Here is a 24,942-nt window from a genome sequence, read left to right as displayed (position 1 = left end):
GATGCATCTTGTGTTCTTTTATATTCTGTTGGAAGCTGCCCAGAGTGGCTGGAGTACAAGTAATTAATAATTTTATTATTTTTATTATTACTACTATTATTATTACAACTGTCATGTTGTTGTGCTCTGGTGTCAACCAGTATCATAACAGTATTCTGGTGCCTGTACTGGTTTCCTGTTCCCAGGCTCAAGCGAAACAATTGCTTCCAAGCCCATGGGGAAGGGATAACCGATTTGCATCAAACTCACATATACTAATTTATGTTAACAGCGTGGATGCAGATTTAGAAATAATGACTGTGGCATGAACAGTCCCCAAGCCTACGTCTGCCCTCAGCCAGCCCCCACTTGCCAGCCTTCTTACTTGCATCCAGTCTAGGGGGAAGGGGTCCTTGTCTGCCAGCTTCTTCCACCTGAGTCCCAGTGTTGCCCTTGTAGATACTCAGCAAGGAGGAGGATGGGGGGCAGAGCTAGAATTAGCTCCACCTCTCATTGGCTCTGGGCTTTGGTTCCACTGAGCATTCTGCATCCCTGCATTCTGCTCTGACCATTCTCAGTGGGCAGTGGCCACCGCAAAACGTGAATAGAAATAATAAAATCATAGAACTGTAGAGTTGGAAGGGACCTTGAGGGTCATTCTAGCCCAGGGGTCAGCAAACTTTTTCAGCAGGGGGCCAGTCCACTGTCCCTCAGACCTTGTGGGGGGGCGGACTATATTTGGGGGGGGAATGAATTCCTATGCCCCACAAATAACCCAGAGATGCATTTTAAATAAAAGCACAGTTCTACTCATGTGAAACACCAGGCTGGCCCCACAAATAACCCTCAGGTGCTTTTTATATAAAAGGACACCATCTACTCATGTAAAAACACAACTGATTGCCGGACCATCTGCAGGCCAGATTGAGAAGTCAATTGGGCCAAATCCAGTCCCCAGGCCTTAGTTTACCTACCCATGTTCTAGCCCAACCCCCTTCAACGCAGAAATAAATGCAGTTGTTCGAACCTGCAACCTTGGCGTTATCAGCACCACTCTCTAACCAACTGAGCTGTCTGTGAAGCATCTCAACATAGCTGGAGAAGACTGTGGCCAGACTGTGACCTGCTTTGTTCCTTTTTTGGTTGTCCAGGTTGGGAGCAGTTGATGGGGACCCTCCAAGGTCCCTTCTGTCTGGGTTCTGCACTGGATAGCCTTTGAAACAGAGGATGCCTTCAAAGAGAGGACCACCCTCTAACTGCCTTTCAAATGCAGGATTGTCCTCTAAAGTAGACCATGCCACTATTCTACTGCTTCTATGTACCTGACAAATAACTTGTGGGAGCATGTGATCATTGAATTGTCGACTTGGAAGGGACCGCAAGGGTCCTCTAGTCCAGCTCCGTGCAATGCAGGATCCTGCCCACAGCCATCCCTGGGTGAGCTCAAATCACCAACCTTCTGGTTAACAGCAAGACCCACGGACTCACTGTGCCACTAAAGCAATGTGGAAGCCTTTATGTTTCAAGCCCTAAAAACAGCTTGAGATTGGGAAATCTCCAGGACAGTCTCCTCTTGTATGGAACCCGTCTGCACTCTGCACTCACCAGGAAACTTTATTCCACCCAATGAGATGCAGAGGATGAGGATTCGAGACGGAGCCTTTTATTTTATATTTATGAATGCCTGGTCTTTGGAACTCACTGCCAAGGGAGCTTCAAGCAACTGAAAAATTGGTGTCTTACACCAGACAATGTGATATAAAAGATGGAAGAGTCACCGATGCTCATTTAAAAGAGAAGGATCCAGATGTCTTGTTGTTGTTGTTAGAGATGTACTGAGACTTAGGTGGCAGGAGAGATGCATTTCTGATATTTGTATTTCCCACCTTGAGAATCCCAGTAGAGGGAAAGGAGAGCAAATATAGCACTCCTAGTTTGACTCCAGTGTTAGCTTTTGCTGAACAAATAGATCAGCTTCTGTGGCAACTACTTGTGGGCCACCTTTAAGATCAATTGTGCTCATGGGCATTAGTGACAGGGCCTTCTCAGTGGTGGCTCCAACCTTATGGCACTGCCTTCCAAGAAAGATATGCATGGCTCCTTCATTTTCATTTTCAAGGAAGCCTTACAATACCATCAGTTTTGCTCAGCGGGAGCATGGATAGGGAACCTATCCAATGGGCTGGACTACAACTCCCATCATCCATGATCCCTTGGCCATTCCAGCTGTGGCTGATAGTAAGTCCAGCAATAACCCGCTGGAGTTGCTATATATTGAATTTTATTGACCTGGAAACTAGTTGATTTTTGAAGTTTGTTTGTAAACGATAATGTGCATCTGTTACTAAATGCAAGCCTCCTTGGGAAGCCAATAGTCTTGAAAGACTAGGTTAAGAAAAAGCTCTAAATCATGGAAGGCACAGAAGAGAAGCAGCCACGCAGAATTCAGCACCGTTTCTAGATTGATAGCAAAAGTAACCAAAATGGAAAAGTGGCCGCAAGAGGCTTGACTATCCAGGTCAGAGACATTTTTATTTGTCTGCAACTTTTTGAGAAGGAGAAAGAGCAACTCCTTCCTCCATACTCCAGAGAGCCATTAATCACTTTTACACATTCTTAAAACAGTAATGGCATATTTAACTTTTAGGGTGGCTGGTGCTGCTTTCTCTACTTCTTTGGGGTTGGTCCCCCCCCCCCCCCACGCTGCTCTGGGAACATGTGGGCAGGTATGTGTTTCAGCCACATTTTATTTATTCTTCAATATTTATATACCCACACAAGAACAAAGGTTTCTGTGGGTGGTTTAGAAGTAAAAAAAAGAAAGAAAAGAAAATGAAACCATAAATTACAATATCAAAAGAAAATCTAATACTACATAAAACCTGCCACTGAATAAGACCAGAATTTAAAAAGCAGCAGCAGGGCAGACATCAATACAACAGCGCTAAAAAGTACCAGATAGATAGATGATAGATGATAGATAGATAGATAGATAGATTTATAGATAGATTTGTGGGATTAAGCCTGTGGCAAGTAATGCGGCATGGCCCACACTACTGTTGTAGCACATGAGGCAAAAAGGTTTACATGTTACCAGAGCATTGCGGGAGATGGCGCAAGCCACAGTGAAGCAATATGGCAGGCAACCCCAGCCACACAACTGAGGCAACGTGTAGATCGGCCCCTCAAAGCAAACCAACTGAAAGCTGAAGGGTGAATATGACAATGCGAGCCTGTGCAGGTCTACTCGGAGGTAAGTCCCGTTTAAATCAGCGGGGCTTACTCCCAGGTAAGTGAGTGCAGGATTGCAGCCTGAGGTTTTAGAAATCTGTGAGTCACGTGTGGAGAAAATGAGGAGCAGACACACAGCACTCACCTCAGGAAACCTGCGGACAGCTGTAAAAATTCATAGGCAGTAGAATTTTTAAGAACACAAGAAACGCATAATTGGTTTATAGAACCCATAAATGGCTTTTTAAAAGGATTAAACAGATAGATGATGAGCTTACGGGCAGCTACTAGCCACAAGAGCCAAATTCTCGAGCTCCATTTTCAGAACTGGCAGGCAGTTCTAGGTGCCAGAGACAAGCAACAGGGAATGGCTATTGATTAGCACCAGTGTGTGTGTGTGTGAGAGAGAGAGAGAGAGAGAGAGCGCTTCTGTTGAAAGCCTTCCCTTCAATCTGTCTGAGTGGGAGTCTTTAGCCAAGACAGCTCTTCCCAAACCCCAATAACCTGCTGAGGGGCTTCTCTCTGGCAACTGTTCATACACAGAGTAATGCGTTCAAAAGTCTCCGTGTTCAGCAAGGTGCCTCAGACAGCAAAAAGGCATCTCGGCCTGCCCTGGACATAGCCAGCATGAAAGCAGGCCTGAAACCATCCAGGACTGTGTGTTCATTATCTAAGACCCCTTTTTCATGTGCCTCCTCCATGTGAGGTCCGGAAGGTGGCAACATGAGAACGGGCCTTTTCTGCAGTGGCCCCCCGTTTCTGAAATGCTCTCCCCAGGGAGGTTCGCCTGGTGCCTTCGTTATATACTTTTAGGAGCCAGGCAAAAAATGCTCCTCTTCAACCAGGCCTCTGGCAGAGAAATATTCTACAGCTTTTTAAATGTGTCTGTGGTAAGGGTGGTTATTGTTTTGCCATTTTGTTTTACTTACTTACTTGTTTTTAATCCTGTGTTTTATTCTGTCAACCGCCCTGAGATCTTTTGATGAAGGACAGTTTGTAAATCTAACAAATAAAATAAAATAAATGATGTACCTGGGAGGCTGGTGTAGCCTAGGGAGAGTCCTGAGGACCAGCCACAGAAGCTTGGAAGGGTACATTCTGTTTCCCTGCCTGAGGTTCTCTACCTTGGCTTCTCTGTGATAATGGCCATTTGGAGGACTCTAGGGACCAATGCCATCTTTTCTGGCTGGTGCCTTTCACAGTTGCATAACAGACTGGGATTCAATCAATGGGGCTTTCCCCATCGCTCTCCCAAAATAGCTACTATGCCTGTTGGATTTCTGCCTGTTGTCCATACAGGAGACAACCCTGTTTTATGCATCTGGTGTAGACACCAGTCCACAAAAAATCAATGCCATAATAAAATCTGATAGTCTTTAAGGTGGCACAAGACGTTTCATTACTCTTTGCGTAACAAGCTGGGCATGAACCCAAGGCCTGGCTCTGCCATTAGTACAATGCGAAAAAGCTTACTCTTCTTAGCGTCAGTACCTGTTCTGCTCCAATTGGCGATCTGGCCCCCGGAGATTAAGTGGGTTAGTTTTGCATTCACCTGCTGAGAGCATCTGTGCTTTAATTAAGCCTCATGTAGATGCATTGCAGAGACGGATGAGGGCTCTCACCACAAGCAGCCTCTGTTATGGCGCAAGGCATGCCTTCTTAAATTACACTGCCACATTTGTGTAGACAGCAGAATCAAGGCTCTCTCCTCAACTGGCCTCATTACCATACACGTTATATATGGGCCCAGCACTTGTGCAGGGAACACCTGATGCTGTAACATTGTCAACAGTGCGACCGGATGGGAGACCACTGGAGCTCCGCATAAATCCTTCTGAGTGTTCCCAGACAAAGGTGGGATACAATAATAATAAACCATACATATATACATAAGGTCATGCTTCACTAACGGGGAGTCTTTTCCCCTATCCTGCTTCTAGGCACACATCCCTATTCACAGGTCTTCTGTTAGCAGAATCAAGGCACTTGATTAGCTTGATTCGCTTGGCTCCGGCGTGGGAGTCATTTCAGCAGTGTCAGTGGCTTGCCCGCCCCAATCACCAGCAACCCATGCTACACCACTGGCTGTCTTGCATGTTGTGTGCAAGGTCTGTGCTGTCTCTGTACTCAGAAGTCTGTTGGTTGTTTCTCTCCCCCCCCCCTTTCTCTCGGTGTGCCATGTGGGTGCCTTTGTGCCAGCACATAGTGGTGGACTGTGACAGGGGTGTGTGTCTCTGGTTCACCTGCTGCTTTGAGGTTTTGTGGCAGTGTTTCCCCCTCTTCCATTCCTGACTGGCCATGTGCTGGAGACAGTGGCCAAATCTGCCTGTATAACGGTGACCAGGTCCAAGAAATAAGGCGAGCACAGGATTACTCTGGACATACCTGGCAAAAGTAGCACAAGAGAGCCGTTTGAAACTGCCCATATTTCTACAGAGTGATGGGGCAAGAGGCCAGGGCTGGCCCAAGACATTTCAGCTCCTGAGGCAAACCCCAATATGGGGAGCTGTGCTTCCCGCCAGGGAAGAAGGAATGAGTGAAGACTGACATCGGGAACAAGCAGTGACGGAGTGGGAGTGGGGAGAGAAAGATGAAACAAGGATCTGCTGCCCCGGGGACCCTGTCGCCTGAGGCCATCACCTCACCTGGCCTCGTGGGTGGGCAGGAGACAGTCCATGGACATTCTGCTGGCTGATCTTTTGACCACAATCTCCTCTTTTTTAATTACTGTAATGTGTGTGCGCGCGCACACACATTTTAATTATGGATTAAACTATGGCTTTTAATGGGATTACTTTATTGTGTATTTTAATTATGGATGCTCGTATTTTAATGTCTATGGAATGGGTTTTTGAACTTTGCAAACTATCTTGATCTTATATAAACAAACAAACAACAACAATAGAAATAACCCAGGCATTCTGCAGAATTGTGGGGATTTAAAAAGGCGATGACTGGGGACGTGCAAATATAGAAGGGGCTTTCTATAAAGCACTGAGCCTTAAATCTGGAGCTGGTCCTGAACTGAACCTCACCCTCTGGTACCCCTGTGCAAAGATGGAAGAAGTTCATGCAAACATCCAGCTCAGAATTCTGTCCGAATCAGAGGCTCGCACACTTCCGCCAACCTATAAAGCTTTCCAAATATCAAAGTATCACTTTACTTATTCCGGATTTCTCATTCTTTGCTGTACAAAGAATGCGGTACAATAAACCTTGACAGGTGCTGTAGAGTCAGCATTGTTAGAATCAGTACTACAGGCAGGTGTTTGGAGCGGGGGAGAACTTAAAGGTTGTTATGACAGGTGGCAAGACAAGGGAAATGTCCTTGTTGTTCGTCCCGACCGCTTTCGGATAAAAAGGGCCAATGCAATTCACAACAAACAATGCAATTCGGCAATTGCTCCATTGAACAAAGCAGCCAAGTTTTTTGTAGGGTTCAATGGAATAAAGCCTAGCAGCTGTTGCATTCGGGGATCAGATGTGTATTTCCACTCCTTTGTGTATCCTGAATCCAGAGTTCACAAGGAAGGGAAGCAAGTCACCTCTATCGCCCAGTTATTTGCTGGAGCTGCCATCCTGCAAGGAGAAGGGAGTGTAGGCTCTGCAAAATCCTCCAGGGGTCAGCATGCTTCAAGCCGCAGCTGCCTGCTGTCCCAAAAGAGCCATTCTCCTGTGTCACCCTGCCTTGGGGAGCCAAGAGTAACCTTCTCCCTTCCTCCATGCATGGCAGGCTGCGAGACCAAAGAAGAATCAAGTAGGATGGGGCCCATCAAACTGACCAATGAACCAAGAGGAAAATCCAAGATGGCTGAGAGAACTGGGCAGGGGTAGTGGTGGAATGAGAACCGACTGAAGAGGCCTTCAGGCACCTGCTCCCCTTCCAAGTCCAGAAAGTGTCCAGAACCAGCAGTCGAATCTTACTTCAGTGTTGGCAATAGACCAGCGTCCTCAACTGCACCCAAGTGCAGCAGGCTTGCTTTGTGGGTTCAAGCTGTGGCACGTGCCCCATACCTGCCTGCAGCACCAGGCAGCCATGAGTCCTACCTTACAGAGGACTGAAGGAGCTCCCCATTGGAAGGGCTGTCCGGTCTGAGGCTGGTTTAAAGAACCCTAAGAAGGAGGAGCACATAGGAGGCGCTAAAGCACACTCAGAAGGTCACCTGTTTGCAGCTAATGCTGGAGATGATCTGCGATGCCGCTTTATATTGTAATAGTTATGTCTACATTTGCATTTTCTTTTCCCTATAATTGTTATTAAATTTTCAGTTTTACATTTTAGGATATTCACTTAAACCACCTTAAAATAACAATGATTTCCCTTCTTCTCTTCCCATGGTTCATTTTGCATAACATAAATCCCTGCATATTTTACGTAAACTAAACCATTCAGTGTTCCATCACGTATTACATCCATCAAAACATATGGTATTTACACTGTTGAATTTATCTTAATGCTGCCCACATTTTCAAATGTACACAATTTCCCCGCATATATTCAATAAAAAATTTCCAATCTTCTTCTTGTTCTCATATTCTGTATGATAGGTCAGCAAGCTGCACATATTCCACCACTTTAAGTTGTCATTCTTCTTTAGTTGGGACTTTGCCCATTTTCCATTTTGGGGCTAACAAAACACGGGCCACAGTAGTGTCATACATAAATAACCTTTATGGACACCTGGGAATTTCCATCTGAATTACCCCCAACAAAAAGGACTCTGGTTTTTTTAAAAGCACTTTTAAACGTTTTTTTTCCAGTTCATTATGAATTATTTCCCAATACTCTTTTACCCTTTTACAGGTCCATCACATGTGATAGAACATACCCTCCGTCTCATTGCATCTCTACATTTCCATTTACACCTCTCATCTGCACAGCTGCCTCAAGCAAAAACACATTTAAGATGGACAGGGTTTGAGTCAAGGATGACTAGGAGGTAAACCTATTGTTATGATCCCAGAGGGCAGGTCTGGGACACGTGGACTGATCACAAAGACAGGTGGCCTCTGCCTCACCCACGTGGGGTCACAGCCACCCCCTTCCGAAGAAATGTCTCAGGAAACAAGGAGGCTTTCATCTAAGAGGAGATGTTTTTCAGAAAGGCTTGTATTCCTAATGCTTCTCCTATGAGAAATTAACTGCAGCAATTTCAGCTCTGCCTGTATTGTGTTACTCAACTCCTTACCTGCCCCCTTGATTCTACTCCAGGAGAGCTCCTGCTGCTGTAATTGACCTAGGTAAGGTTTCAAGAGTTTGATCTGGAGCTCCAGGTCTGCAAGGGAGGGAATTTAATTCTCAGAGTGAGAAGCTGGCAGAATACTTTCGGTTCAGAGTTTTCCTGATTAATTTAGAGCGGCCACTTACATGCATTGCCCGCCCCCCGCAAAAAAAAAAGATAAAAGAGGACACAGGTTTGCATATGTGCATTTATATGCATTGATGTGAAATTAAAAATAATTCCTGCAATTTCAATTCTTGCAGGAACAAGTCCTGTTGGGAGGTGGTGGATAAGTTTAAAAGCGCAACCTCGTTTACCACAACTATAGAATTGTAGAGCTGATAGGGAGGGACTGTGAGAATCATCTAGCCCAACCCTCTGCAATTCAGGAATCTTTCATCCAGCATGGAGTTCAAATCCACAACCCTGAGATAAAGAGTCTTATGGTCTACAGGCTGAGATATCCCTCAGGACAATGTGTGCTATATATAAGTCATGATGCTATCCACACAAGAAGAGCAGTGAGATTCTTCTTGCCTATACCACTTCAGACTGCAGGTGGGGACTTCTGTGCCCTGACGCTCCTACATGTGCATATATCCTTGAAGTTAACAAAATCAATATACTGTTACAGATCTAGAGCTGGCGAATGTTGGTAAATTAGTAAAATGGTAGAATTCAGCTGATACTTGAGGTGCTGAAGGGAAAATTCAGGCTGCAGCAGTTCTCCTGAACTGTGCAAAAAAAACCCCAGAAATTCCTGGGTTTAGCCTATGCAAACTAACCTGGCCCGGCTAGTTGAGTGGTCAGTCTTGAACACATCAAAGACAGATCCTTAGGTCTGTGCAAAACAAGTGGTTGCCAAGGTGACTGGGGAGGGCGTGATGTCACACAAGAAAAATGCGTCCCTTTTAAAACAGAGGAGGGGAGGGGCCCCTTAGCAAAGGTTATTGGGAAGGGTGGGAAAGGAGGTGCCAGAACTGGAGGCAAGAGGCTGTGTCGGGCAGAACCGTAGTATTGGCAGGCTGAGGCAGAGGTGTGCAGAATGCCTTGGACTCCAATGCTGCGTTGCTGTGCAAAAAGAGCTCCCTCTTGAGATATAACACTGCAGACTCTCTTTCTCCACCTTGGCCCAGGTGTCTAGAGGTGCAAAATAAGCCCAGTCTCTGATAGCTTCCTTCCTGTCTTCTTTCTTGCACTCTGACTAGGGGCATGTCACTGCCTGTCAGCTTCTGCCTCCTTAGTCTCAGTGTCGCTCTTGTAGAATTCAGTTGGGAGGAGGATGGAGACAAAACCAGGATTAGTTGGCTCTGCCTGTCATTGGCTCTGGCGCCACCTACTGTTCGCCTCCCTGTCTTCAGCCCTACCAGTGCCAACCCATCACTACTAAACTCTGGAAACAGGGTGATCTCAGCAAGACTGTACCACTTGCCTAATCTGACCACATAAATCAGCTTAGTCCTATCATAGTTAAAGAGCGCTCCCTCATTTCAGAGCCTTGCACTGAGGGATAATGCTGTACAGCCACAGAGAGATGGAACATGGTAATTGAATTTATTTTATGCGTTTCTAAAAAAGCACGCTGCAAGCCTGTCATATTTCCATGCCCTTTGGCTGCACTAAGACACTAACCTATTTACTGGGCAGCTGCCCGAGATCTCGCCTCAATTAAGAAGAACAAAACTTGACACTTTTGAACAAAAGACTAAAGAGCAGGTCAGTTCTGCAAAAGGAGGGGCCTGTTTGTTGATGTCTTTGCCTGCAACGGCCTCCGGTCTCTTGTCAGCTGTGTTCTCTTTTCTTGCTTATTTTCAAGGTCTACAAGAGCTTACGCTCCGGAAGAAAAGGGGTGTGTATGCATGTTGTATCACCGCTGAGAAAAATGGCTCCACATTTACAAAATGTTTTGAAATGGGAGGAAGACAAGGGAGCGGAAGAGAAGGGGGAAATGGGATACCACACCTGTTTTTGGCTCTGGGCCTACCCATCAGCAGCTGCCAATACCCCCTAAATACCACCTTTGACAGAAAAAAAGAGTTCCCCCCCTGTCTGTTATATATAGTTAAGTCACTAGGTGGCACTGGACTTAGTATTGAGGCGTGCTCAAGGATTTCCTGTGTCTAAGTTTCCTGTGTCTATCTGTTCTGGATGAAGAGTCAAAATCTGGGGGTTTTCCCAGGCATACCATTTGTAGCGCTATAGTTGCTGGGTTTGCGGTTTTCTTCCAGATTTTTCTGTATGCTTCCACATGACATTGTTTTCATTCCATCACTATTCCAGAATATTGCCTTCATCGTCAAACTGCTTTTTCCTCTTTCGTAAAAAAATTCTGAACCTTTGTGTGGTTGTCTTCTCACAGTGTGTGGAATATGTTTTGCGCAATTTCCCATTTTTATGTGAGGTGGGGAGGCTTGCGGTTTGAGCAACTTATGTTTCACACAATTTCCTCAACTTTTTTGTTTTCAAATGCGGCCTGTAACTGCATTCTCCAAAATGGTGGATAGCTCCAACTCACCCAGTGAACTCAAGGGGTTCCTGCCAACTATTTTTTCCTAATCTTCGACTGGAACAGAATTCTGGAATTCTCCCTGCTCAAAAAAGAGTGAAAAGGGCTATCAGTAACCTGTTCACATGCTCATAATTTGGACATTTGCTAGTTGCTGGAACAAAGGGGCAGAAGGGATGGAACACACCCTGTCATTGGTGTGTATGGAAGAAAGCTTAATCACCCTTCGAAAAACAGCAACAAGCAGCTGGTGCAGTGCTCCACGACTATTTTGCTCCAAAAAAACCCATCAGAACAGACAACAACTCCTCTCTTTCCCAACTGAGCTTCAAAGTCTTGTAGAGGTTTTTCAGCACATACTGAAAACAGAAAAGCTTATCTATAAATTACTCTAAGACCAAGATTGTGATTTTTGGCAGATAAACGGCGTTTCCGTGTGCTGCTCTGGTTTGCCAGAAGCGGCTTAGTCATGCTGGCCACATGACCCGGAAGCTGTACACTGGCTCCCTCAGCCAATAAAGCGAGATGAGCGCCGCAATCCCAGAGTCGGTCACGACTGGACCTAATGGTCAGGGGTCCCTTTACCTTTTATCATGCTTGGATCATCCGGCTATAGAACAAACTCACTCATTTAGATACGTGGGTATACTCTTCAATGAAACCCCGTTGGACACTTGGCAGTATGGAGGCAGTGAAAGTCAAAGCACATAAAACCATAGGGGCATTGATGAGGGAGGGCAGCTGATTGAACCTGCCCTGAAAATATTTGGTAGCACAGTGCATACTCAGGTGCTCTATGGTATTGAAATACAGGGCTCTGATCTCCATTACAGTTTTGGAAACTGCAGGTTTTTTCTCTCTCCAGAAGCTATAGCTTCTGCCGTCAGGAATATCAGCAGCTCTTCTTCATACAGAATCTGGGTGGACAACAATTAAAACAAGAGCAGACTGCACTCAGTTAAAGAATATTTTTTAAATTGCTACTATGCCTAATGAGCGCATTCCTGCTCTGTGCTATATGGAACTGGGTGGAAAGCAGCTTGTCAAGATGTTTTAGACTATTATCATTTTCCAGAACTCAGCTCTGCTTTGACCTTGAAGAAGTGTCAACTAAGGGATTGTCTCTTCTGGATAGAATCCAGAATGGACCTGCAACTAATTAGAAACACAATCCACCCCCATCGGTATCCAGGCTTGAGAAAGAGCATTTTAGAGCTTGTCATGTGACCAAACTCTTACCAGCTTCATTAAGAAATGCCTTTTAAAAAGGTAAAGGACCCCTGACAGTTAAGTCCAGTTGCAGATGACTCTGAGGTTGTGGCGCTCATCTCGCTTTACAGGCTGAGGGAGCCGGTGTTTGTCCGCAGACAGTTCTTCCAGGTCATGTGGCCAACATGACTAAGCCACATAATTAGCATCACAAATCATGTGCAAGGAAGTTGCCAAAGCAATTAACCAACTAGAAGGATTACTGTTAATAGCACCAGTTTTCCTATAACTTGATATTGCTGGATAGTTTTGATGAACTGCAAAGGCATTTTTAGTTTGCTTTCTGCTGCCACCATGGAACTTTTCTTTATTAGTGCCAGTTTGTTTTGTACGATTCCTTGCAAATGAAGGAAAACAACTTTTCTGCTTGTATATGTTGATAATGTAATTTTGGTTACTGAGGACAAACAAGGTTTTACAAAAACAAGATTGGGTGCAGGCCTGGCCAGGACATAGGCGTCCTGACTGTGACAAAGGTGACCTGTGTGCTTGCTTGCTTGCTTAACAGCTATTGGGAACTTCAGGGTCCCTGCTCTCCCTTCTTATGGTCTTTGTACTGGGCCTGGAGACTCCAATAGAGAGCATTCCATGTCAAGAAGGAGGGCAAGTGGGCACTCTATCAAATGACAGGGCAGGAGCTACACGGAGCAGGGCCACTTCACTGGTGGTGCCCATTGTATGCCTCACTCTTCCCAGACCTGCTCTCTTTTGGCCTGTATTTTGGAGCTTTATAATTTAGGAAGACCATGGAAGAACTGGTTGACAAGTCTTATCAGTTGCTGACATATGAGCGGATTTTATTTGCTGCTATTCTGTGCTTCTGGTGCACCAGGGTTTACACCAGTGTAATAGAGTTGGCCAGGATGCCAGAAGGGATACAATTTATGTGCTTTCTCCATTATCTGCACAGCAGGAGGTGTTCAGTCAACAGTGCAAAGGCTGAGCTGAAGCGTTCCCTGCTGGTTACCTGCTTTCAGCAATAGGGGTCGCTATTTGGTAGTACCCAAATTCTAGAGCTCCCTATTAGTGGCTCTTAGGTAATTTAAAAAATACAGAGTCCATTCATAAAACACAGTGTTCATTCATTAAGCAGTAACATAAATCTCCATTGCTACATATTGGTTGTATATTTCAGCGGTTGAACATACAAGTTTATGGCCATGCTGTAGTGTAGTGCTTATGCGACAGTGGATAAAAGGTGGCTGGCTCATTGTCTCAGGGTTTGGGGGGGGGCATGCTGTAGTGTAGTGCTTATGCGACTGTGAATAAAAGGTGGCTGGGCTCATTGTCTCGGGGTTTGGGGGGGAAGAGGTTACAAATCTGATTTCCAATAAGTGCCCCCCCCCCTTATTTCCATAACAATTCCTTTAGTCTGTACTCTGAATGGTGACACCAGGGACCTAGAAGGTGCAGGGCTTGTCAGTCCAACCCCTGCACAGTCTCATCAGGGCTGACCTTAAGGCAATTGGAGCAATTGGGCCAAATTGGGCCCAGCGGGCCGCTCCTAAAGGGGCCCCTGCACCAGGGGAATCTAGGTGGATTTTATTTATATCTATAAGATTTTGCAGACTTTGGCTGTGAAATGGGGCCCTACAAAAAAAAAATGCAAGTTGTGCCCCACTGCTTCAAATTGGGCCCCACTGGCTAATAGTTGCTGGGCCTGAGTTGCCCTGCCATTGCATGAAGTCTTGGGTTTGCAATTTTGGGAGAGGAGAGGCTGCAGCACTGGGGAGCGGGTAGGCTGGCGAGGCGCCCTAGATTTAGAGGCCCTAGGCTTCAGCCTACTCAGCCTATACATAAATCCCACTGCCCCAACAGTATGGTGTCTGCAAAAAATCTCAGTAAATATTCCCTCAAAAATCCATGGTGCACTGGCTTGACCTCTTCCACATTGAGCACATCCTCTTAAACATGCCCAGATGTCACTGGGTGCCAGACTGGACTCCCTTCCTCTCTGAAGAGGAGAGGTGCAAAGAGCTTCTTTCTGTGTGTGTGGTAGTAGTGCTGATGTAGGTGCCATTTTCCCATTGAAGGGGAGGGTCCATTTTATGGCCCTGTCTCCTTTTCCGTTCGTCTTGGTGTGGCGGCCATTTTGTGTTATAGCCCACACACTGCCCGGTGCTGTTTCCTGACTGGCACTCACACACTGCCCAGTAACCACTTTCTGGCTGGCACTCACGGCACCTTCCCAAAATTCAAAATGCGCCATAGCCCTAAAACGGTTTGCAACCCCTGTCTTAAAAGATGTTAGGTGATTGTTTCTGGGGGCAGCATATTCCACAATCAGAGGAGGCCCTTTCTTCCCACCTAACCTCTGAAGATGGAGACACTTAAGAAGACCTTAAGGCGGGGTGGGGGTGGGGAACCCAGTCAGGTTCATATGTGAGCAGGAGACCCTTCAGAAACAGGGCTTCACAAACCAAATAATGAAAAAAGCTTATCTAGAATGGCAGCAAATTATTCTGCACGCAGCGATATGCGTGTTTCCCTATCAACAAGGGATGCAGATCGTACACTGCAGATTTATTTTTAGCTGCAACTACAGCAGAGCAATGGCAGCCCCAGGTGTTTCCTTTTCAGAGCCTTGTTAGGATTTCCCTCCATTCAGGCACTCGCACTTTCCCACCAGGAGCTATTTTTAGAATGTGCTGCCCTTTCTGGTGGTGCTGGTAGTGTGTGTGTGTGTGTGTGTGTGTGTGTGTGTGTGTGTGGAGGGGAGTGCTTAACGTTGGGGAGGGAGAGTAAGAAGCAAACTCATTGGGGAGAAACATGAAAAGCTTGCTTGATCTCCTCTTGGAAGAAAATCCCTCGTTTCCAGGCAACAGGGAAACACTGGGGTCGGGGAGCAGGGAGGGGGATATTGTTCTGAGATGCTTAAACATTTCTGCAGAGTCTGAGCTTGGGAAGGTGAATCCCGTTTTGCAGGGAGGGAGGAGTTGCTTGCAAAGATAAGCTTTTCAACTGGAAAGCTTAAGGGTTGTCGTTTTTAAACATATGCACAGATACACACACTCAGCGCCAGGATTACACCCCCCCCCCACCAAATAATTCCATGCCTGAGAATGGAAAGTCTAAATAGCATCATCCCCAAAACAGGAAGGTCTGCTGCACAACGCTTGCTTGAAGGAACAGAAGCTGCAGAACAATACTACCACACCCCATGGGTCACGGTGTCTCCCACTCAGTGCATGAGTGTACACTCCCTTAGGTGACTGCCCCCATTACCTAATACTAAGGCAGGCTTTGTTGAATTAAGAGGACTGTCAGGGACTGTCTGGATGAAGAGGAGCGGTGGGAGGCACCAGCCAGGGGAACCCCCAAGGAAACCCCCAGGGGACAAAGGCTCAGAGCCAGGGGATTGGTGGTGGGACTCCGAGGAGAGGTCAGAGGGAAGAGAGTGGGGAAGGAGGTGCTGGATGCTGAAGGGGCAGCAGGGTTTAGTGAGCAGGAAGAGACAGTGACAGGGAGCAGTTCAGAATCTGAGGCTGAAGCAGAGGAAGGGGGTCAAGAGGTTGCAGAATAATCCAAGGAGTCTCCCTTTCCTGTTGCGACAAGCTCCCCTCTCCCCAAGAACATGCAGGATAATGAGGAGGGCAGAAAAACTCGATTGACGTTTGCTCCAATTCAGCAGTAAAGAGTGTGGTTTCCCAGGGAAAGCAGCAGGACAAGTGGAAGTGTGGAGGAGCCTAGAGACAGCCTGAGATATGGTACTGTGATGGGATATATTGCCAGGTCAAAAATTATGAAATGGATATCACAATATGGATGTCAAACTGGTTTTGGGCGATATATCAATATATCACCCAGCCCTACGCTGGACCATAGGAACATCGGCAATAGGGAAATATAGGTTTCCATATACATCTTTAACATTCAATAAATATATTCAAGCATAATGTACGATCCAGCCTCAGTTGTTCTCCTCACAGTAAGAGACCTGCAGCCTGTGCTTCTGGCCCCCCGTTGTCCCAGATCTCTGGGTCCCAGTAAAGGCCCCCACCGTGACACCTGAGTCCTGATAGGAAGTTTATTTCTGAGCCCAGACCACCATGTTTGGCTGGTGAACTCTGTTTGGGTTAGTGAGTCACAAATTGTGCAGGGCTGGTCAGAAAGCTCCCCTTTCTCACGAAGATGAGGGGAGAAAGCTCTTTCCCATGGTGCTTGCTCTGAATGTCATCAGTGGTTTTCCTTAGTGAGAAGTCCCTCTTCTTATGAAATAGTTACCCAAGGCGGGATTAGAACGTGCCTTCCTTCCGTGAGAAGACCGTGGTCTTTCCACTGTTGTGAGGGAAGGGGAGAAAAAAGGGTAAACTGCCTCCAGAAGTCACAAGGAAAGATCTTTCCTAAACACCAAAGTTATCCCAAAGCAGAATGCCAGGAAAAGAGGGGGGAGAAAATGCCATTGTGCCTTTGTTCTGGCGTGGGCTCAAATCTCCTCTTACAATAGAGATTACGCGAGTCAAAAACAGTAGCTTTATGCAACTCCCAGGCTGCAGAATGGGTAACGTAGGCTGGTTATCCAAACACAAGGCGGCACAGGAAACCATGTCAAAAGGCTGTAGTCACCAAATTTCCCTTTGAAGTAATGATGCCAGTGCCATTTTCCCAAGATACCTAAAATGGCAGCCAAAGGTTTTGGAGGTTAATATTAGGAAAAATCAAAGGTATAACGAAGGCACACTGTTAGATCCTTTTATCGTTTTGTTAGGGGTTTTTAAAGAAGAAATGGGACCGGAAACAAAAAAAGGGAATTAATTTATTCTCTGTTAATGGCAGCCAACGTTTTAGCTGCTCAGATTTGGAAAAAGGAAAAAGAACTGGGAAATCTTATGTTGCATGTTAACCTGGCCAAGTTAAATTACTGGAGAAAAAGTGAAGAAAATCAAAGAGAAATAATCAAGATGGGCTATTTTGATAATTAAAAAAAATATTTTAAGAACAGTATAGATTTTAAACTGGATTGATTTAACAGAGTGTTAAGAATGAGGGGCTTGGATTTTTTTATATATATGGAACAAGGAATTTTATGGATTTAAGTGGATTTTTGTGTTCGACGTGAATTTATAGATTTTGACAGCAAGCTGAATTATCTCTTGTCTCTGAATATTCTGGATGTTGTATCTATTGTGTTTGTATGGTTTGTTAAAATTGAATTTAAAATAAAATAGTAAATACAATAAAATAGCCAGTATGGTTATGTCCAAAAACAAAATGCAGAGCTGAAGTCACACCAGGTCATGAGCAACATTGAAAAATGCCCAGCATCTTAGGAATGAGCAGGTGGAAAGCCTGCTCTGAGATGGGCCACTCAGAATGGTCTGAGGCTCAAGCCTTGAATTCAGAAGCCAGGGCTCACCAAGCCAGAGGGCTTAGGAGACTCAGCAAGCAGGAGCGTGGGTCAGAGTTGATTTGAGGGCCAAGCCAGAAGGTGAGGCGCTAAACGACCATCAAGCACAACTTAACCAGTGAGCAGCAAACTACTGTTGACCTGACAAGATTCTCAGCAGTCTTTGGATCTCCTAAATTGTTTCCTACCTCAGTGAGCAAGACCCAACAAAGGAAACCTGTACCCGCTGAACATCTCCAACACGTTGGCCTTACCTGGGACTATGCCTGATTCTCCAGGCTGATTTAAACACGCCCTCCCATCAGATGTCAAAGAAATAAACAACTATCTGACGTTTAGAAGACATCTGAAGGCAGCCCTGTTTAGGGAAGTTTTTAATGTCTGATGCTTTAATATATTTTTAATTTTTTGTTGGAAGCCGCCCAGAGTGACTGGGGAAACCCAGCCAGATGGGCAGGGTATACATAATAAATTATTATATTATTATTAGAAACAGACACTGAATACACCCACCCACCCCAGAGTCATATACAGAAGAAAAGCATTTCCCAGTCCCAATAGATCACAAGCAAAATATGAGAATACAAATCAAGAGGCAGTTTCACAGGTAGTGACACTTTAAAATGGGTGGGTGGGGGTTAAGAGTGTGTGTGTGTGTGTGTGTTTACATTTCCCATCGTGTCTGGAACTCAGACCTACATTGGCTCCCAGTACGTTTCCAAGCACAATTCAAAGTGTTGGTGCTGACCTTTAAAGCCCTAAACGGCCTCGGTTCAGTATACCTGAAGGAGCGTCTCCACCTCCCATCGTTCTGCCTGAGGTCCAATGCCGAGGGTCTTCTGGCAGTTCCCTTGCTGCGAGAAGCCAAGTTACAGGGAACCAGGCAGACGGCCTTCTCGGTAGTGGCACCCGCCCTGTGGAATGCCCTCCCACCAGATGTCAAAGAGAAAAATAACTACCAAACGCCCTCTGAAGGCAGCCCTGTTTAGGGAAGCTTTTAATGTTTAATAGGTTATTGTAGTTTAGTGTTTTGTTGGAAGCCGCCCAGAGTGGCTGGGGAAACCCAGCCTGATGGGCGGGGTATAAATAATAAATTATTATTATCCAAAAATGACATTGGAGCAGACATGCACACAGATGAAAGATGGAAATGTTTACACTGAATGGTACACTCAGTTTGATATGTGTATAAAAGTCTGCATCTCTCTTCCACATCTGTGTACAGATTGTGTAAGGGCAGTTGAACAGGTGGAAGCTTCCAAAATGTTTGTGATCCTTCTCAACGGAATGACAAGAGGAGGCAACTTCCCAGTTCCCCCAGCCTTTTCTCACAGGCACTGGTTCCTAATCCAGTACAGCCAAGACCTCTTGGAGATCAAGCGAACTTATTTATTTTTTCTAATGCAACTGAAGGGACCAAACTAAGACACGTGTTCCAGATGAGAACTTGGGAGATCAGGGTTCACTTGGCCATGACGAAACTCACTGGGTGACCTTGGGCCGGCCACTGCTTCTCAGCCGAACCTGTTGCGGGGATTAAATGAGGAGGAACAGCCATCTGCATCACCTTGAGCTCCTTGGGGGGGGGAATAGGTGGGCTAGGAATGCAATAAATGAGACATTTCACTGGAACCATCTATGTCTGCTAATGCCTGATATCTCTGGCCCTTTCCTCCAGCTGTGCATGGCATCCCAAACCCCCAAGTATTTAATCCTGCATTTCTCTCTCTCTCAAACAGCTCTGCTTAAAGAGGTCTCCCGGCTGCACAGGCACGCATCCATCAGCCTCTTCGATTTCCCATCCACTTTCTTCTGACAGGCTTGGGTTTCCCTCCCTGCAAAGGCAATCCTCTCTCTCTCCTGGTCCGCCTTCCTCAGACAGATCCTGAGCTTTGCATCGCTTTCCCGTTTAATTACAGTTAGTTTAGAACAAAAACAAAAAGCAGACCGTTTTCCTCGATGACCGCCTTCATTACCAAGCCTGGGAAGCCCTCTGGCAGCTGCCCACAGATAAATCAGCCTTCCCCCCCCCCCCACCGCCCGCCACTCCACATCCCCACAACCCACCCCTTTCCCCTCTCCGCCCCCCCGCCCCTGCCAAGCGAGGCTGCAGTGCGGTAGGATTTGTGCCGCACACCTTCTCCTTCCCACCCCCCCCCCATCGCCCAGGAGTGGAGCCCCCCCCCCTCACACCCTCATTCTGCATTCAGGCCGGGTGGGAGCGCGTGGGAGGCGGGCAGGGAGGTTTATAAATAGTCAATGTCGCCGAAGCAGCTCTTGCTAAATATAGAAACGCCTATTGACCCAGACAACAAAGCAGCTGCTGCTGGAGCAGCGTTGACCTCCCAGGGTAGGGGGCTGGTTTGGGGGGGGGCTGGGAGAGGGGAGCAAACAACAAGGCCTTGGCTGTAAGGCGAGAGGTGCCACTCAGCCTGGGAGAAATCTGCAATGTCACTGCAAAGACTGCAAAGAGCCTTTATAGCCCTTAAGGACTACTAGCAAAAGCGCGTTGCTTTGTTATGGCAATCCAAAATCTGGCATGGCGCAGGGCAGCTGGGGAGATCCGGGGGTGGGGGGGGTGGAGGCTCTCTTCTCCACCACCATTTTGGCCACAGATCCCTCCCCACACTCCCCCACCCCACCGAGCGGCCTTGGGGAAGTTTCTGCAACCTCTATTTCCTCCCAGGTCCCTTCACTGTGTGCTCTGCAAAACAAGGCCCTCGGAGGAACCTACAGGCTGCTTTGCTCACCGTTGTGTGTGTGTTTTCCCCCCTAGGTGGCTTTGCCCAAACTCTGCCTCTTTGCACCCTTGCGCGTGCCCCACCCCCGAAATGCTTGTTAAACATTTTGGAGAACGCACTCCAGAGACAGGGAGCCGTTGGAGCTATGTTCCGGGTGCTAATGAAGACTTTAAATATGCATCGACCTATCTGCCTGTGAGTTGAGAAAGAGCAGTTCTGAAGGCCTGCTTTCTCTTGGTTTCAGGTGATCCTGCGCATAAAGTAAAGGTAAAGGGACCCCTGACCATTAGGTCCAGTCGTGACCGACTCTGGGGTTGTGGCACTCATCTCGCTGTATTGGCTGAGGGAGCCCGCGTACAGCTTCCGGGTCATGTGACCAGCATGACTAAGCCGCTTCTGGCGAACCAGAGCAGCGCACGGAAACGCCGTTTACCTTCCCGCCAGAGCGGTACCTATTTATCTACTTGCACTTTGACGTGCTTTCGAACTGCTAGGTTGGCAGGAGCAGGGACCGAACAACGGGATCTCACCCCGTCATGGGGATTCAAACTGCTGACCTTCAGATCGGCAAGTCCTAGGCTTTGTGGTTTAACCTACAGCACCACCCGCATCCCAATCCTGCGCATAAAGTACCCCAAAAGCAGGCATAGGCAAACTCGGCCCACCAGATGTTTTGGGACTACAACTCCCATCATCCCTGACCACTGGTCCTGTTAGCGAGGGATGATGGGAGTTGTAGTCCCAAAACATCTGGCAGGCCAAGTTTGCCTATACCTGCCCAAAAGGAACACGACGTGTCCTCCACCAGAGGTGCTACCCCTCCCCTAACACCCCATACACCAGGTGAGAGGATACAGAATTGTAATCTAAGCCTCTCTAAACTCAACAGATACACACATGCTTGATACTGTGATACAATAAGCTCTTGCATCCAAACATAGCCGTACTTAGAGCAGCAGCAGGCCTGCGGATTTCAGTGGGTCTGCTGAATGCACGCCTAAGTCAGGATCCCAGCCTATATTTTGGGGCCAGTCGCGCTCATGACTTCACCGAGCTCCCTTATGCTAACATTAGGCAGCTCCTGTTGTTCCCGAGGTGTTTAACCGCCTGAAAGACCACAGAGAGGCATCAGCTGAACGAGGAGAGGAAACGGAGGAAAGCTTCTGTAGCTTCATCACCGCGTCTCCTCCCTCCTTCCTCGAAGGAGCAGCTGGAGATGTCAGAGCGAGGAGCATAGCTCAGCAGACTTCTTTGGAGAGCAAGTGGGAGCAGAAATCCCGGCATCCCCCTCCAGTTTCCTCCTCCACCGCCGCCTGGTTTCCTCCACGGAGGGAGGGAGGGGGGGCGAGTAGGAGAAAAGCCTGGCTGCCTGAAGGAGATGAATATTTATGGGGGTTGAAAATAGCTCCGGCATTCGGTTTCCCCCTCACGTGCTGAGCCAGCAGGGATACTGCTAAATTGGATGTCAGCGCAGAGAAGGGATTCTGCTCATTCAGGCAGGAGAGGGATACAAAATAGATGCGTGTGTGTGTGTGTTGTGGAGATATATCTCCTGAGTGAAAAAATCCTTGAGAAGCCCTCCCTCCTGCAAACCGCCTGGCAGCATCCGGACACTCACTCACACACACACCCCTGGATCTCTATGCCATGATTGACGGCTGCAAAGCTCTGCTCCATCTCCCCCTCCCCCGCACGCCCACCACCATCCTTCCTCCTGCGACATTCCCCCAGCCCTCCACCAACCCCTAACTCGTCTCCTTGGCCCCACTGCAGGGGTCCCAAGACGCAGGTGGGTCTGGGGACTGGCAGGTGGAGCCGGAGCGACGGGACTCGGATCGCCCCAGCCCCCGCCCTGCCGAGCTCTGCAAGGGGCAACACGGAGACGGAGGGCGGGGGGAGAGGGAACTCACAGCCAGCGTCTCTCCCCCCCCCCCCGCTGTGCTGGTTGCAAGGAAGGAGGTAGGCAGACAGACAGAAAGGGGCTGGCGTGGGGAAGATCGAGCCTGGTGGGGCGAGTGCCCCCATTTGCCCTCTTGGACCAGCCTCCCAAAATAAACCAAAGGAAGAGATTAGTCAGCAAGATGGGATGGATGCAATATGGTCCCTTGCAGTACTGGGGAAGGGGGTATCCCTGCCCGCTCCCCCCACCCCGATTTATCAATACCAGATATTTGCTTGCCAGCATGTTGGCTCCCCGGTCCCATATTTTTTTCTCTGAAAACGAGAACAGGCTAGATCATCCCTCCCACCCCCTTTTCTAACTCACATTTCTCAGTTGGCGTGCAAAAAAAAAGCATAGGGGGGACGATTTCCCCACCCCTTACATTAAGTTCCTGAGTTACCTGGGGCCAAGGGGAGGTCTCTCTTACCTGTTAGATCCCTCTCCTCAGCTACTATATTTAAAGGTGGGGAAGGAAGGAGGGCGAGTCAAGGGAGAGGTCTTTCGAATTTCATTAAGGGGAATTTCAACCTTCCCCCGCGTCCCCACAAAAAAATTATATGTATTTTGGAGCGTGGCATCGCTGCATCTCGGCCAGGTAAGATACCTCCCCCCCCCCCCACTCCGCTGCCCGAGATATCAGAGGACTGGGTTGCAGATCTGCAGCCAAACCCGGGGGGGTCGAGAGCATGCGGCGAGCAATACATCAAGGGCGCTTTGAAAAGGCGATCAGAGCAATTAAATGGCGCGGCCGGTTTGGCTCCCGGTTGCGTGGCACGTCCTCGGCTGGAGCTCCTCGGGATCTCAAGGCAGACGCACATCTAACAATCTGGCAGCTCGCAGGCTCCAGCATTGCCAACTGCAGCTGCGAGGAAATCTCTGCGAGAGAGGGACCCTCTCTGCACTGGGAGGAGATGACGTCAGCCCAGGGCTCGAGAAGCAGGCCGGCGGTATAAGCAGCATCCCCTTGGCGCCAGCGTCCAGCAGAAAATTGGTAGGGGGCAACGCCACCTATCGACTAAAACCGGCATCGCCCGGCGAATTACTGCGCCGAGCTTTGGAAAAGGAACCTTTAATTCACACGCGACACACAGTCGTCTGAAGACACGGCATTTGCTGCCACATTTGCACCAGTATTCACAAGCGGGAGGAGGAGGAGGAGGAAGAAGAAGAAGAGACAGATGCCATCAAACACACGCAGCGTAATCCCAGGGGGTCTGCCTCCATGTGAGGCCCTTTCACACTTTCCTTGGGGTCCAATACAGAAACATGCAGCAAACAAGCGTGTCCGTATGAAAGGTCAGCCATCCAACCCTTGATTTAGGCTGGAGGTGCAAACGGCTTGCAAGATAGAAAGGGACAACACTGCTCACAACTTTCCTGGGAGTTGTTTTAGATGGGAGTCTAACGCCAATGTTCACCTGTTGTTGTTCAGTCGTGTCCGACTCTTCGTGACCCCATGGACCGCAGCACACCAGGCACTCCTGTCTTCCACTGCCTCCTGCAGCTTGGTCAAACTCATGTTTGTAGCTTCGAGAACACTGTCCAACCATCTCGTCCTCTGTCGTCCCCTTCTCCTTGTGCCCTCCATCTTTCCCAACATCAGGGTCTTTTCCAGGGAGTCTTCTCTTCTCATGAGGTGGCCAAAGTATTGGAGTCTCAGCTTCAGGATCTGTCCTTCCAGTGAGCACTCAGGGCTGATTTCCTTAAGAATGGAGAGGTTTGATCTTCTTGCAGTCCATGGGACTCTCAAGAGTCTCCTCCAGCACCATAATTCAAAAGCATCAATTCTTCGGCAATCAGCCTTCTTTATGGTCCAGCTCTCACTTCCATACATCACTACTGGGAAAACCATAGCTTTAATTATACGGACCTTTGTTGGCAAGGTGATGTCTCTGCTTTTTAAGATGCTGTCTAGGTTTGTCATTGCTTTTCTCCCAAGAAGCAGGCGTCTTTTAATTTCGTGGCTGCTGTCACCATCTGCAGTGATCATGGAGCCCAAGAGAGTAAAATCTCTCACTGCCTCCATTTCTTCCCCTTCTATTTGCCAGGAGGTGATGGGCCCAGTGGCCATGATCTTCGTTTTTTTGATGTTGAGCTTCAGACCATATTTTGCACTCTCCTCTTTCACCCTCATTAAAAGGTTCTTTAATTCCTCCTCACTTTCTGCCATGAAGGTTGTGTCATCTGCATATCTGAGGTTGTTGATATTTCTTCCGGCGATCTTAATTCCAGCTTGGGATTCATCCAGCCCAGCCTTTCGCATGATGATAAAACAGCCATTGAATAGCAAGCTCTGGACTGGATACACAGTGAAGTAATCACACCAAGACTTTTATTGTGAGACAAAGAGATCTCTTATCAACCCAAGATAAGATTAATGCAGGTAATCATAGTGATACTTGCTTGGGAGAAAGTCCCATAAAACTCAGTGAGACTCCGGCTGTATACACAACGTATATTCAAAGCAAATGTCTTCCCTGCAAAAGAATCCTGAGAATGGTAGTTTGTTAAGGGTACTGGGAAGTGTAGTTCCATGAGGGCTATGCGATAACTCCCAGGATTCTTTGAGGGAAGCCATGTGCTTAAAATGTATGGGGTGTGTTTGCGTGTGTTACATTAATAGAATTTTTAGGGGGGGAAATAAAATCTGCCATGATGTTTGACGAGACTCCAGGAATGATTCATGTTCAAATGTTTGTACTCCC

General features: G+C 47.5%; 1 long non-coding RNA gene across 1 annotated transcript; it reads right to left on the bottom strand.

Annotated features, from left to right (window-relative positions):
- Window positions 1-6,334: 6,334 nt before the first annotated feature.
- On the bottom strand, window positions 6,335-9,261 carry LOC310662051. Its single transcript, XR_014504230.1, has 3 exons — window positions 9,218-9,261; window positions 8,400-8,486; window positions 6,335-7,323 (listed from the first exon to the last, which is right to left on the bottom strand). It is a non-coding gene; the product is annotated as an uncharacterized lncRNA (long non-coding RNA).
- Between the last annotated feature and the right edge of the window lie 15,681 nt (window positions 9,262-24,942).

Source organism: Podarcis tiliguerta (assembly GCF_965153285.1).
Source record: "Podarcis tiliguerta genome assembly, chromosome: 13".
In the NCBI taxonomy this organism is placed as follows: Eukaryota; Metazoa; Chordata; class Lepidosauria; order Squamata; family Lacertidae; genus Podarcis; species Podarcis tiliguerta.
This window is presented reverse-complemented; position numbering and strand designations above follow the sequence as displayed.